The sequence below is a fragment of the Pseudopipra pipra genome, chromosome W (genome assembly GCF_036250125.1).
Source record: "Pseudopipra pipra isolate bDixPip1 chromosome W, bDixPip1.hap1, whole genome shotgun sequence".
Taxonomy (NCBI): domain Eukaryota; kingdom Metazoa; phylum Chordata; class Aves; order Passeriformes; family Pipridae; genus Pseudopipra; species Pseudopipra pipra.
This window is the reverse complement of record NC_087580.1, coordinates 19317578-19328825: the sequence shown is the minus strand read 5'-3', so window position 1 is coordinate 19328825 and position 11248 is coordinate 19317578. Positions and strand designations below refer to the sequence as shown.

Below are 11248 nucleotides of genomic sequence, written 5' to 3'. Positions count from 1 at the left end.
GAAGAACCACATGTCTGTGTGTCATAGGCAGCATATAAGCTGTCTGTCCTCTAATAAAGCGGACATTTTTGCCAATCCTGTTGATTTGTGTGCATTTCTGTCTGACCCCCTCCGCCGTTCCGTAGATATAGTTAACAGTTTTCTTCTGGTTACGGAAGAAAAGATTTTATTCCAACACCTGCCTGTGTCTGCCTGGAATGGGGAGGGAGTGCAGGGTGGCCCCAGCAAATGGCAGCAAGCAGATCCAGCAAGGCCCAAAGGGCACCAAGGGCACCCAAAGGGCACCCCGGGCCTGAGTCACTGCCAGAGGTGCAGGCTCTCACGCAGGGTCACTCCCCTGTCCCCTTCGCCTGGGGAAGCAGCCCTTTGGCGTGGCAGCCAGGACACATGGGTCCCGTGCAGGACTCGCGCAGACGGCCCCACGCCCAAAGCAGCCCTGAGCAGAGCCTGGGCACCATCCTGCCGCTCTGGGGCTTTGGAAGGCTGCTCCCAGTGAGCCCACCGTGTCCCCGGTCACCCCAGCGCAGCCCCAGACAGGGCTCCTCCGGGCTGCCCTGGGGCTGCATTGGACAGGGCCCATAAGGGAGAGGGAAGAATGCGCTGGCAACCACATGCGGGGCCTCACAGGAGCCCAGGGAGACGACATCTGTAGATCTCGGGGAGGTGACACTCGGAAGGTCTCGACCTCTGTCTTGGGGGGGATGGCGAGCCACTCAGGAGTTGATGGGTCAGGATCAAAGGGCGGGCAGGCTGGGAATGGGCACACTGCTGTGGGGGTTTGCTCCAGGCCTCCTGAGCAGGAGCAAGATGGGGAGGAGACCTCTACAGGCAGCTTGAAGCAGCCTCCAGGTCACAGTCCCTGCTTCTCGTGGAGACTTCAACTGCCCTGGCGGCAGCTGGAGAAGCAACACAGCCAAGCACCAAGAGTCCAGCAGGTTCCCGGAAAGCGGTGACGACAACTTCCTGGCCCAGGGGGCTGGAGCCTCTGACAAGCCAAAGGAACGCTGTGCTGCTCCACCTCTTCCTAACACACAGCAAAGACCTTGTTGGAGACGGGAAGGTGCGGGACAGCCGGGGCTGTAGAGACCATGGGATTGTGGTCGTCTGAAATTCCAGCCAGTGGGAAACACAGAAATAGCCAGGAGATCGAGGAGCCGACGAAAAAAAATAAACTTTTATTGCAATAAAAGGGAGACTTCACTGGACAAACCGCAGTGAGGTGGCTCAGCTCAGTGCAGGTCGCAGCCCCCTTTTAGCCTGGTTTGCTGTGCTGCACCTAGTTTGCTGTGGAAACTGTAACCGTTTTGCCGTGGAAACTGCACATAAACTTGTTTGTGTATAAAAGCTGGATGAAGAGGGAGGGTCTTCGGAATCCTGACTAGGGGCGTTAGCCCGCAGGTTCCCGGGGCCCCGAATAAAGCACCGCATAAACCGGCACTCTGTTGGTTTGTGTTTCTTTTGGATTACGGGCAACACCCAAAGCAAGTGGAGCCTTCAAACAACTGAGATGAGAACTCATAAGGACTCCGGCGCTGGGTTTGCCTGACGTAACGAAGCCCTTTTGTTTGTTCTCGCATGAACGACAAGGAATGGCTCTGGGGGTCCTGGCTCAGCAACAAGGGCCATACAAAAGAACAGCAGCCTACTTCTCCAAGCAATTGGCTGAAGTAAGCAAATGATGGCCCACCTGCCTAAGGGCAGTAGCAACAATGATCATAAATATAGAAGAAGCCAGGAAATGTACAATGGGACAGAAAATGACTGTGTTAGTGTCCCACACAGCATCTACAGTACTGGAACAGAAAGGAAATCATTGGCTGTCACCCTCCCAATTTCTGAAATATCGGGTAATCCTGGCTGATGACATAACCGTTCAGGTGACTAACATTGTTAACCCAGCTTCATTCCTAGAAGGAAGAATCTCGGCTGCACCTGTCATGCAGGACTGCCTGGAAACCATTGAAGCAGTGCACTCCAGCTGCCTGGACCTTAAAGAAGAACCACCCCTGGATGCAGAAGACTGGTTTACCGATGGCAGCAGTTTCATAAGACAAGGTGTGAAGATGGCTGGGTATGCTGTGACCACCACTACTGAGGTAATCAAATCAAATCCTTTGCCTGCAGGAACCTCAGTCCAGAAAGCAGAACTGATGGCTCTCATTCGAGCTTTAGGATTGGCAGAAGGAAAACAAATTAACACCTGGACTGACTCCAAATATGCCTTTGGCATAGTTCACGCTCATGGAGCAATTTGGAAAGAAAGAAGACTTTTAACTCTTCAAGGAAAAGTTGTGAAGTATGCTGAAGAAACTCTATGATTATTAGAAGCTGTACAACTCCCCTCTCAGGTGGCAATTATGCACTGCCAAGGACACCTGAAAGGTAACACTGTCCTGGAAATAAGAAACAGAAAAGCTGCTGCAGAAGCTGAATTAGCTGCTGCAAGAAGTAAAGAACTATCAGTAGCAGCTTTAGTGCTAGAAGAACTAGACACAGATCAACAGGTAGAATATCAAGAAACAGATTATAAGTGGATACATGAAAATGAAGGTAAGGTGTTAGACAATAGATGAGGTTAACTAAAAACAGGTCAGTTAATACTGTTAGAAAAATTAGTGTGGCAATTTGTAAAAGTAAAACATGATAAAACTATTGGGGCTTAGACTCACTCTATTAGCATTTAAGGACTAGAGTAGCAGGACCAAATTTATTTACCACAATAGAGCAAGTCACAACCCAATGGGAACTTCGTCTGAAATACTGGAACAAAAATACACCAAAGGGCAATAAGTAAAGGGCAATAAGTAAAGGGCATTTCCCAGGTGAAATCTGGCAAATTAATTTCTCTGAGCTCCCAAGAAAAGGGGGGGGTCCTGTTATCTCTTAGTTTTGACTGACATTTTCTGGATGGCCTGAAGCTTTCCCATGTAGAAAAAAAATGAATCAAAAGGAGTGGTTAAAGTCTTGTTGAATGAGATTATACCATGGTTTGGAATGCCTAAGAGCATCTCTTCAGATAGAGGTTCACACTTTTGTGCATGAATTGTACAAGCAATAAGTAAAGCACTAAAAATCAACTGGCAACTGCATATGCCCTACAGACTCCAAGCAAATGGGCAAGTAGAAAAGATGAATCTAAAATATGTCAAGAAACAAATTTTCATTGGTATCAAGCTTTACCTATTGCTTTAATCAAGCTAAGGGTCAAGCCAAGATCCAAAGGGAAACTGAGTCCATTTGAAATTCTCTTGGGCAGACCCTACATGATGCAAACTGTGAATAGTGAAGCTGTAGATCAAACCAGTAATCAATATGTGTACGATCATGTTATGGTTGTAGGAAAACAATTGCAGAAAAATGCTACAGTGGTGTTAGAACACCAACCCAAGCAGCCTGATTGTAAGCTACATCCATCCAACCCTGGTGATCAGGTATATGTTAAGAATCTTTCAGGAGATCCACTACGGGAGAAGTGGGATGGACGCCAGCAGGTGCTGATGACCACCTCCACACGATCCGGGTGAAAGAGAAACCCACGTGGATCCACTACTCTCGAGTCAAGAGAGTTCCAGAGGAAGCATGGACCTCGGGAGAGGAATCATCTACTATCAAGCCTCCTCAATGCTGATCCTTGGACTGATAAGTACATTAGTGTTAAATCAAACTCTTGCCCCAAAATTATTATGGTCTCAGGCCTATAATGGGAATTCTAGTCTATGATTTGCTATAAATACAGATATTCTGAATTCATCTGAACTGAACCAATACAATCCATCTGTTATAGTCCTCCAAGGAACAAGGGTACTGAATAATTGGTAAAATCCTGGTACCCCATACAATGCAAGTGTTTTAATAGGCACGGATTAGATGGTCACCCAGAACTGACGTTACTGTGAAATGTAATTAGTGGCTGATCAATGTTGGCACACCTTCACTCTAGATAAATCAGTTTCTGTGATGTGTCAGTGGACATTCAGGGAAGGAAATATAACAATGAGATTACCAACCAGCAAATCTCCTACCACCCCATTGACTAAGACCACCACCAGTTTTACAACTCCTTCTTTAGCCTGTGAGAGTGTCCACAATTTAACTTATGCTGGACCATATGTAATTAAGCACTCAAATGAGCAGAAGCTGTTGTTAGATCCCATATATTCACTGAAAAGGGTTCCAATACACCTTTAAGTAAACATATCAAACATACAAAAAGATTGTCAGCCCTGTATTCAACAAAGCCTTAAAGACTGGCATGTATAGATGATGGCCAGATCCCCTTGTACCAGAATTCAAAGAGATGTAACGGGATGGTTTGGCACAGGATTAAGTGTATTAAACACCATAGATCAAGAAGTATTAGTGAATAAACTAAGTGCTGTCACATCTGATCTAGGAAAATTCAAAGTCCCTTTAAGATCATCTTTGCTCACTTTGGCAGAAACACAATCATTGGCAGTTAAATTGTTAACATTAGTAGCTAACCACTGCAAAAGATTTCACCAAGATTATTGACTATGCTGGTGTCATCCATAAAAGATTTGCACTTGCAATACAATGTCTCCAAACTCAACAGTGGGTGCAATCTGTAGCTGCAGGAATATTAAGAGAAGGAACTTCAGGAATATTACCACAGGAAGTAAGAGAAATAATAGCTAGAAACAGTTCTACTACACACTTTGAGAAAAATTACCAAGCGTGGTGGCAGTTAGGAAACTTCACTTACAATCCTCAACATGAACAAATTGAAGCTTATGTGCTCACTATCAGTGCAGCTAAAGAAAAGACCATCTTTCCTAGCCTGACATTAAGAGCCATACACCAAAATGTAATTGTCAGACCCATAGACCATAATGTTTGGGCAAGTTAGGATCACACCAAGAAAAAGTGGCAGCCAGTCAGTACTGAGGCATGTATTCCTAAAGGACAATTAGGATATATCTGTGAAAATGCTGGAGTAGAAAATGAAGATTTATGCTTAGATGCTGACAATAGTGTGTGTACCTTTGAAATGCTTCCCCATACTAAAACCCAATCACAAGTCTATTATGTAGGAAATGGTTGTGCATGTGTTAGAATCTTTTGTGTTAATTTTACCATAGGTATTTGTCATGAAGTAGTGAGTGGTATTAATTTTTTTGTTTTGCTAAAATAATAGGCTGTGACTTTGGTTATATCATTCTAGTGACTACTAGACAACTGATTGAAGCTGATTATACAATGTATCATGATGTGCCGAAATTGCAGAGAGGAATGAACATTAATCTTTTTAAAGCAATGCTTAAACATCCTGATATAGAAAAACTGGTCCAGGAAGTAAACAGAACGACTAGACGAATGCTCTGGCAAGTAGAACATGACACTGAGAGCATAAAAACTGTTCTAACCAAAGTGGAAAAAGTGGGAGAACATCACTGGTGGGATATCTTTACAGGATACTCCCCTACAGCATCACAAGTGTTTCACTATTTGATACATCCAATATTGGTATTAGGAGCTGGCATTATTCTACTACTTGTCCTAATTGTTTGGCTATGGTGCAAATCAAGCATCATGGTTAGAAGGATGCAGATAATGAGGGCTGTGATGAATACCTATCAAAATCCATTAGAACTTGACGAAGGAATTCGTAAATTCTAAACAAAAAGGGGGGAATGATATAGGAAGCTAGGCCCAAAAGAGTTAACTAAGAGATTTGGGCCTGCTAACAAGCTCCCAACATCCAAGACGATCTGTGCTCGTTCTGTTCTACTTACTGGACCAAAGCTTAAGAGAATAGTACAGGAACAGGTAATAGGCCTAGAGGTGATAAATTAGAAATACAACAGGATCAGGTAGACATTTAAATAGGAGAAATAGGCCTGGAGCCAGGGTTTTTTCCAAGCTTCAGTGAGCGGGTCAAGAACAATGGAAAAGAAGAAGGGTCAAGCTGAGGAAGATGAGTTGAAGCCCCCTGCCCCATGGAGGAAGATGGGAACTACCCTCCGAAATGGGGAGCCAAGAGAAGCACCTCCCCAAGCTCCGCCTATACTCCACCTATTTTTAATATGTATTGATAGATGTTGTAATCACTTGCATATGCACTTAATCACATCTGAAGATTGTATAAAAACGCTGATTTTGTGTGAAGCCTTTGAGCAAGTTTGTCCAGCGCGAGCTGGCTTGCTCCCAACGTTGAATAAACAAATACCTTGCTGCTTAAAGATAAAAATTCTCTGAGCAGTTTCTTGGACCGATTTTTCGGATTCAGTATGCCTGAGAGCGTTGTCCAAACGCTCCTTGAGCTCTGGCAGCCTTGGGGCCGTGACCACTGCCCTGGGCAGCCCGTTCCAGTGCCCGACCACCCTCCGGGGAAAGCACCTTTTCCTAATGTCCAACCTAAGCCTCCGCTGACACAGCTCCGGCCGTTCCCTCGGCTCCTGTCCCTGGTCCCACAGAGCAGAAATGGCCGCTGCCCCTTGGCAGGAAGCTGCAGCCCCCCAGGAGATCTGACCTCAGTCTCCTCTTCTCCAGGCTCAACAGCCCCAGTGACCTCAGACCTCAAGTGCAAGGTCCTGCACCTGGCTCAGGGCTTGGCTGGTGCCACCTGGCACAACATCAGCTTGCAAATTTTGCAACACAACAGGGAGGACCAAGAAGGCTTTGGCTAAGAGAGACTGTTTACAAGGGACTGGAGCGACAGACCAAGGGGCAATGGCTTGGCGCTGGCAGAGGGCAGGCTTAGATGGCATATGGGAAAGAAAGCCTTCGCGGGGAGAGTGGTGGGGCCCTGGCACAGGTTGTCCAGAGAAGCTGTGGCTGCCCCATCCCTGCAAGTGTTCAGGGCCAGGTTGGACGCGGCTTGGAGCAAGCTGGTCTAGCGGAAGGTGTCCCTGCCCGTGGCAGAGGGGTGGTTGGAAGCAGATGAGCTTTCAGGTCCCTTCCTTCCAACACCAACTGCTCTAGGAGTCTAGGAGTCTTGAAAAACAGGAGACTTCTGCAGAAGCCAGGAGGTGAATAAAAACATTTGCCACTTAAACACAAAGTCTTGTTACCAAGGGGCATCACCCGATTCTGGGGACTACTCTCATGACTTCTCACCACTGGAAGCTGACATTGCTGAAAGCCATAGAAATTGACCTAAAATTGACCAAACAATCCGACAAAAGTTCCCTGATGGAAGGATCCTGGAGCAAGCATATCATCCTGGAGGCAATGACAGGGCAATTTCTGCGCCTCTGCCGTAAACCTGTCAGTTCTGGCCCTGCCCTGGGGAGGTTTTTTTCGGCTCTCCATTCCATGGGAAGACAAGTGCGGACAAGAAGAACGGGGTTCTGTCCGCTCAGGGTCAAAAGTGCTTTAGGTCTGTGCTGTGATCTGTTGGAGTTGAGCTCCTGTCTAGAAAACGAGGGCTTTCGGGACTGCTCAGCATCTGGCTCCTCCCGTGGAATCAGATGTTCCAAGCAGGGAAGGGGATGTCCAAGAGGGGTTCTGCCCACTTGAACTTCTGAACTTGTGGAGCTCTCCTGGCGCTTCTGGGCGTAGTGATTCCGTGGATGTCAATTGGCTGTTCTGGAGAAAAGCTGGGGATTAAAAGAAGTAGTGAGAGAACCAGACTGAAAATGGGTGAAGGTGTTGCAGGAAGTGAGGCTGGGCAGCAAGAGCAGTGAGTGAGGGGAAAAAAGGATTTCAGGCAAGAAGGAAAAAGATCCCTGAAGAGGCTCAAGGCAGCTCTCCTCAGCTCCACGCTTCTAGTCTTACAGGCTGCCTTGCTTCCTCCTCCCGCCATCCCGAGCTCCACTCTTAGCACTAGGAAGGTGCTCTTGCAAAGGGTGTAGTGCAGTCACGGTTGGCAGTGAGAAGCAACAAGTCACTGGTTGCTCAGTTGTCAGTTCCCAAGAGGTGCCGTTTGCCCGGAGACAGGGGGCCCAGTCAGCAGCACAGAAGGTCTCAGGTGGCCACGTCCTCCCTTTTGAAGCGGCCTCCACTTTGAAAAATGGCAGTGGCCTTCCGAGCCACCTCATCGGGACGTAGTGGGGGGCACAGAGCAGGCGTGTCGGGAAGCCTGTAAGCCCAGAGTATCTCAGCCAGTGGAGAAACGGGCAGGGAGCAGCGCTGCGGGCAAAGGGGCTAAAAGGGGGCTGCGACCTCCACTGAGCTGAGCCACCTCACTGCGGTTTGTCCAGTGAAGTCTCCCTTTTATTGCAATAAAAGTTTATTTTTTTTCGTCGGCTCCTCAATCTCCTGGCTATTTCTGTGTTTCCCACTGGCTGGAATTTCAGACGACCACAATCCCATGGTCTCTACAGCCCCGGCTGTCCCGGACCTTCCCGTCTCCAACAATGTCGGTGGACAGAAATTGTGTGAACAATTTCAGTTGCATTTCTGAGACCTTCACCTTGGCATGGCTGGGTGCAGAGAGTAAAAAAATACTGCGCCACTAATATGGCTGCAGGCCTTGTGCCAAGGTGAAGGAGGAGTTGTTCTGGCAGGAAAACAAGTCTTATGGACACCTGCTGATATCCAATTAGTACTGTACACCACAGTATGTTTGCCTTATGTATCCAATGTAAGCTGGGGAAGAATCACATGTCTGTGTGTCACAGGCAGCATATGAGCTGTCTGTGCTCTAATAAAGCGGACATTTTTGCCAATCCTATTGATTTGAGTGCATTTCTGTCTGACCCCCTCCGTCGTTATCTGGCGCCCATTTAACAGGGAGTCCTACTTCGTCGAGTTCTGCAGGGACGCAAGGCGAACGGAAGGAGCTGAGGGAAGCGGTCGTGGGAGGTGATGCTGTCCCCGGCATCACGGAACAAAACCATGCGCATGGTACAGAGGAATCTCACCCTGGCCCGGTGAGTCGACCGAGGGAGAGAGCATGGGGCCCGCGGCATCCAAAGAGGATGAGGCCGCGGAAACGCTCCCCCGATATATATTCTCTCTAGGAGAGCCTGTTTCTGATGGAACCGCCCCTAAGGGGTTGATGGCATGGGTGAGAGCGAGGACTCTACTTCCCGCTGCTCGAACCGCCTTTCAGGTGTCCACAAGGGACGCTATAAAGGAATTCTTTTGGGACGAGATCTCTACGGGGTCAGGAGCCCCTAGAACGTGTACTCTGCTTTGGCGTCTGGCAGTTGGGTCGCTACAAGAGTTAAGTTCTGAGCGACGGGAACTCATAAAGGTTCGAACAGCTCTGTCGGGAGATGGCGGGACTACGGCCGGTCCCCGCCCCGTTCGGTCTGCTGTAGGGGGGATCCCCGTGCCTGCGGCTGCGAAGTTGCGAATGCTAGGACCCTTAGGAGCAGCGGGATCACCTCCGTTTAGCGCCGTGCATGTAGCAGCAGGATGTGTAGGGGCTGCAGGAACATCACTAGCGGCAGAGAATGAAGCTGGAGCCGAGCCCGCGGCACCGCTCTCTCTTGCGGCTGCGCAGTCGGCACTGTCGCTCCTCACTGTGCCTGCTACTGCGCATGTGTCAACTGGACCGACACTGCTGGGAGCCTCCGCGTCCCTAGATGGCGCTGCATCGCTGGCGCCTGAAGCCACCATGCAACCCGGAAGAAAGCCACTGTGGATCGCTGCCATGGCAACAGACGCTGTTTTCGGAAAAAAAAAAAAAAATAAAAAGCAGAACCAGGTACGATACATATGAAAGAAAGTAGCAGCTATTGTGCCTTGCATTAGAAGATGCTATATTAGCACAACGAGCAACACCGAAAAAGTGCCACTTCTCGTTGACAGGAGAGGCAGGCTAGAGAACTGCCTTTCCGTATTTTTGTTAACTCTCGTGTTAGTGTTGTGTGTCCAACGTTGTTGTGAGCTCACTGTATTGTTAACGGTACCGTGCTTGTGTGTGTGTGGAGAAGCGGCCATACGTTTGTTAGTAACTGTTAAAAGCCAGAGGTGAGAGTCCGGGAGAATTTCCTCCCGTTAGAGTGTCTCGGGTACACATAACAGCATAAAAATTCCCTTTAGGATTACTCAAACAGCTGCCAGAGTCCGGCGTGCGGGTGCTGAGGCCGCGCTCCAGGGCTGGGGGCTGCGCGCTGGGGCTGCCGCTGCGCCGGCTCGGCCGTGGGGGAGGCGGCGCTGGCAGCCACGGCAAAAGGCGGCAGGGGCACCTCGGCGGCAGAGGCACCTCAGCGACAGAGGCAACGCCGACAGCTACTTCTGCAGAGCCAGCCAGACTTCTGCGGGCATCCCCGGGAGCTGCACGGCGCACGGAGCAGCCCGGGGAACAGCAGCTCGGCGGTGACTGACTTGCGGGGGAGTTGCCCCGCAGAATCCAGGCATGTCGGTAACTGAGAACAGAAAGCAGAATCTCTCTCTCTTTAGTCCTTCTACTCACTTGTGGATAACTTAAAACTAAAAGATTGTGTTTTACTAAAAGTTAGCATGCAAGAAATTTTAAGAGTTTCCCAGAGAATGAATCTTTATATAAAAGCTTTAGTGAGTTGCCTTGGTTTTAGTCACATTTTACCCCTGTAAAGAACTTCTGCCCAAATTTCGTGTTCAGTCTTAGCAGGAGGAGACATAAGGTTCACACAATAGAGATCATTTGTTGCTTAGCAACTGGGTGGGACTCAAACCACCTCCAGCAGTTTCTCAGAACTAGGGAGAGAGTAGAACTTATACACCAAAAACTACAAATCTGCAAATAAGATAAATGGAAAGCTGGCAGGCTGAGGATTTCCTTGATTCTTAGGTAAAACATCTCTCTATCTTCCTGTTATAAACTGAGAAGTTATTGTGACAGTGGAAATCACATCTTTAGAATTGTATTTAAAAAGGTTTACTCAGCTGATTTTAACATTTGGATGTTAATTTACATTCCTGTCTGATATTATTTCTTTTCCTTGGTCAAGTTTAGTGAATTCATTATTTTTTCCTTTTTTTTTTCTTCTGTGTTTATGACAGAGTTGCAACTTTGAGTTGCATTTCATGTACTGTTTAAGCAATTGTTAATATTCTATTTATAACATAGCAGCAAGTACATTTTTTTTCAGATTTTAATATATATCTTCTGTCGTGGATTCGTACAGTATGTACAGAGCAGTTTGGTCAAACAAAACGTATTATATGTTTTTAAATGTTTTATAACTGCTGATATAGCATACAGCCTCATTGCTTTTCTAAAAACACTACTCAGGCACACACTATGCTGTGAAGTTTGACTTATCTCTCTTGGCACTGATGTTATGTCAACAGTTATACTACATGAATTTCAGATTATTTTTAAAATAACCTAACAAGATGCAAAATGTGTGTG

General features: G+C 47.6%; 1 long non-coding RNA gene across 1 annotated transcript; it reads left to right on the top strand.

Annotated features, from left to right (window-relative positions):
* Nucleotides 1–9053: 9053 nt before the first annotated feature.
* On the top strand, nt 9054–10622 carry LOC135406500 (uncharacterized). The gene is made up of 2 exons (XR_010426298.1): nt 9054–9616; nt 9955–10622. It is a non-coding gene; the product is annotated as an uncharacterized LOC135406500 (long non-coding RNA).
* Nucleotides 10623–11248: the final 626 nt, after the last annotated feature.